Genomic DNA, 4,285 nt, shown 5'->3' on the forward strand with positions numbered 1-4,285 from the left:
CTCAAGTAAAGTACAGATAACCAAAACTTCTACTTAAGTACAATAACAAAGTATTTGTACTTAGTTACTTTACAGCTCTGCCTCTAACATTTCTCTGGTTATTTGAGAGCATCAGGAGCCAGTGGTGGAGAAAGTACTCAAACAGTGTACTTAATACTTGTTTGTCTTTGTGTCTATGGTGTATAATGATGTGATTGTGATGCTGTATTTCTGAGTGTTTTATGTGCTGCAGAACAGGAACCTGCTGTAAAACAGCAATTATGCTGAGTCAGGCTTGATTTTTTGTCATCTTTTCCTGTTAAATAAAAAAAGTAAAAGTACAGATAAACAGACAAATGTACTCTAGTAAAAGTGAAAGTACCACATTAACATTTTTACTTAAATAAAAGAAAGTAAGTAAAAGAAGCTACTTAAAGTATTAAAATTAGAAGTACTTGCTTAAAGTATTCCCTAATGGTCTACAGTATTATGAAATGTGTTTACTGTATATTTTAATACATTGATGATTGTAGTGAACGATGCTGCAGATAATGTATGTTTCACTGTTCACACTTGGACTTCTGTGCTTCATCAGGTTTTATGACATCAGCTCCAGAAGCTGTCGTCCATCAAATCTTGTGTTTTTGAACCAGTTAACTTGAGTTTTTTAAATAAGACCATGAGTGGCACATTTCCTCTGGCTGACTCTCTGAGCTGGGGTCCCTCTGGGTGTGTTCATGTTGCCACTGATGCTGCAGCAAGTGATGCACAATCACCCCACTCCTCTGGAAAGAGGGTCTACTGGTATTTTACTGCTGTGCACAGGTTCAGTGGACCAGTTACAGCAATGCCCCTCCCACCATTGATTATGTTCAAATTTGTACTTCAGCACCTTACAGAAATGTAGAAAGTACAGATATTTGATGTAAAATGTTGTGAAGTAAAAGTCAAAAGTACTGAAGATTAAAACCACTTAAGTAAAGTACAGATACATGAAAAATGTACTTGAGTACAGTAATAAGTTAAGTTACATCCCAGCACTGGCAGAGGTTTGATAATATTTCCAGTAGACAAAGTGCATTGTGGGAAAGAGACGTCAGTCTGAAGGTGTCCTGACTTCAGTCAGACATTTCTTGTTTCTGTCACCTGAAACAAACATTAGTTTTGATTTGTGCACAGATCATCTCTTTCAGAGTGTGTATTAAAATAAAACAGCAGCATTTTGTTTAACAGATGAGAAGTGTTCAGGTAAAACACAACATGTAGCTTTAAATGTAATAAACATGTAAAATCATGTAAACTCCCCTGTGAGGTAAATAAACTAAAAGAAACACTTTTTAATGAACTGGATAAGGATGATTTGAAACATTTCCTTCTTTTACAAACTCCTATAAAACAAACTGTTTGTGCCTGTTCTACACAGCACGAGTGTGTGAGTCAGAAAGTTGTGATACACAATAATAAAATGTAACTGAGTTATGATGGACACTCAGAGGACCACACAGACCAGGCTGTGGAGGATTTTTCTCTTTACACAGTAGAACCAGCAGATATTTGTCCTTTATTCTAAAGAAACAGCATGTTTGTGCACACTCAGCACAAACTGTTGTGATTTGTGAAGAGATTGTGTGATTTTATGAGCTGTTAGGATAATGAAAACATAAATATTATACTGTAATGTTCTCTGTCAGAACAAGATTCAGGTTATCAGATCAGATCGTCCAAACAAAATAAAACTTTAATCATGGTTGTCAAATAATTTCTCTTCTCTGTTAATCCTTGAGTCGTTTGGTTAATTATGAAGTAAAACAACAAACTGTGTGTTGTTAAAATAAGACACATCATCATCAGCTGCTCAGTATGAACAGGCTGTCAGAAGATGATTTGTTTCATTAAAATTTGAACAGGATTCCTGTTTTTCTCACTCATTCAGCTGTGCAGTTTGAGAGGCTGTCCACTGTGTGGCGCTGTTTCTGACAACATCTGGAGCAGCTGTGGCCTTGTGTGCAGCTGCAGGTTTAACACTGAAGCACAACAGAAAACACAAAGGACCAGGCATTTAAGTTTAGTGCAACAATATTGTGTAACTGTTGGTGGTTGTGTCTTCAGACACTGTGTGTTTTGTACATTTTTGTCTGTTATTAGTGCTCTGTTGTTCTCACCCACATTTAACTTCTTTATTTTTAATTATTTAATTTCTAACATTAAGGCCAAACTACTTCTGGTGGAAAATGAAATCTAAATGGATCTTAATTTCATTTTTACAGCATGTCTTTCTAAAATCTTAAAATATTTGGATGGTCCCTCAACATATGTATTTAGTCAAGAAAAAGGTCAAATCCCCTCTGTTATACACAGAACCAGACACGTTTATTTTTATTTTTATTTCATTTCCTGCTGGAGCTGTCTGATCTCTGAATACTGGATCATAATATTCATTTTAATATAATCATTTAAAATAATGCCCTTTGTTTTTTAATGTTTGCTTTTGTTTGCTCTGTTGAAAGAACAACACATCTATTATTATTATTATTATTATTATTATTATTATTATTATTATTATTATTATTATTATTATTATTATTATTATTATAGAATAATATTAATACTAAGATATTAATTATCACAAATTTATTTTTGATGGTTCTAGTAATGCATCATTTTTATGTTTAATAGAGATTTTAATAGAAATGACACTAAAGTATTGTTAAAAGACACTTCCGGTGTGTGGTTTCAAAATAATAAAGGTGTAGTTTTCATTAATAGCAGGTACAATTTATTCTCTGTAGAAAGTGCACAAATAATGTCACAATAAAATCAGAATACGCTTTAAATATATTGATAAAAACTTAGGGTCCACATTTATAATGAAGAAACATTTTTTGTAATTAAATACTCCGTGATGCTTTTATTCTGAAGCTTCATTTCTGTGTTTCCGGTTCAGTGTTTTGTCTTCACTAGCCTCCGCTGCGGCAGCAGCATCAGTGAGTCAGGTGAGTAAACCGGTGGATTTATAAAGGTTATATCAAATAACATTATATGTATCTGTTATTTAAACATTTATTAATCAGTGTAACAGGAGGGACGCGTCGACAGATTAACATATTTATTATTTTATCCGTTAAAATTGATGGAGTCGTTCCAGATTAGCAACATCGTAATCTGATAGATTCATGGAGATGATGGTAAACTGTTTTAAATACGTTTTTATCAGTTTACAGAAACAACAAATATAAATATAGAAAGATAAAATGTTACCAGTCGGATTCGTGTGTCTGTGTGTGTGTGTGTGTGTGTCTGTGTGTGTGTGTGTGTGTCTGTGTGTGTGTGTGTGTGTGTGTTAATGAGACAGAGGGACTGACGGAGGCTGTAGGAGCAGGAAGGCCTGCAGCATCCATGTGTCCTTCAGCTGAAGGACACATGGATGCTGCATCCTCTGTGTGTGTCTGTGTGTGTGTTGTTATTTATAGATTATCTGACAAATACACTAAAACAGTAATACAGTACATGCAGAGGTACACATGTCCTGATGCATCTCAGTAATCCAGGTAAAAATCAAAAAGAAATAAATAGTATAGGTCCTCTGGACGGGTTCTTCTCTAATGAAACGTTTCGTCTCTCCTCCAAGAGACTTCTTCAGTCTGAGAGTTTCAGGCTAAATTCAGGCTTTTAAGTCCTGCCTCCATGTGACTGATACTCACATCACATGGCTATCATTGACACCTAATTAACACTTATTGTTAACAGGGGGTGGAGTGATACTGGCAATGGCTGCGCTGCCCCCACTGTGGGCATCACTGCACTGTAGACCCTGTGGCCCAGCCTAAACTATCCTTAAGGGCTCTTTTTAAAGGAGACCTATTATATAAAATTCGCTTTTAAAGGTTTTTTTTTTACTCAACTTTGGGTATGTACTTCTTAAAAAACAGTCCTAGGACCAGAAAAATGCACCCAGGGGCATATTTACTGTAAGTAAATGTAATTTTAATGTATATTAACGACAAGTTTTATACTTCCTACATTTTGTCACAAGCCGTACAACAACCCACCAGAACCTGTGTTCAGCCCCTTACCTAACAACCCCCAGGTGAGACTCCTCCTCCTCAGTATAAAAAGTCGTCACCGTTGTTGTTGTGTAATGTGTAGCTCATTACACAACAAGTCTCCAACAGGACAATGGGTAGAGTGTTGGACCAGAGACCAGGGTTAGAGACTGACACAGACACTATTTAATTATTTATTTTCGTTCATTATGAACACGTTTTCTCATGTACCTCTATTGTTTATCTTATTAAAGCCTTGTTAA

At 35.4% G+C, this 4,285-nt stretch overlaps 1 protein-coding gene across 4 annotated transcripts in view; it reads left to right on the plus strand.

Moving 5' to 3' along the window:
• The first annotated feature begins 2,903 nt into the window (after positions 1 to 2,903).
• The window catches only part of atp6v0a1b (ATPase H+ transporting V0 subunit a1b), a 48,115-nt gene continuing 46,733 nt past the window's right edge, over positions 2,904 to 4,285 (plus strand). For all 4 annotated transcript variants that reach the window (XM_014029113.1, XM_014029114.1, XM_014029115.1 and 1 more), the window contains exon 1: positions 2,904 to 2,972. The gene's annotated coding sequence lies outside the window, so the exon portion shown is untranslated. The remainder of the gene's footprint in view (positions 2,973 to 4,285) is intronic.

Source organism: Austrofundulus limnaeus, unplaced genomic scaffold, assembly GCF_001266775.1.
Source record: "Austrofundulus limnaeus strain Quisiro unplaced genomic scaffold, Austrofundulus_limnaeus-1.0 Scaffold856, whole genome shotgun sequence".
In the NCBI taxonomy this organism is placed as follows: domain Eukaryota; kingdom Metazoa; phylum Chordata; class Actinopteri; order Cyprinodontiformes; family Rivulidae; genus Austrofundulus; species Austrofundulus limnaeus.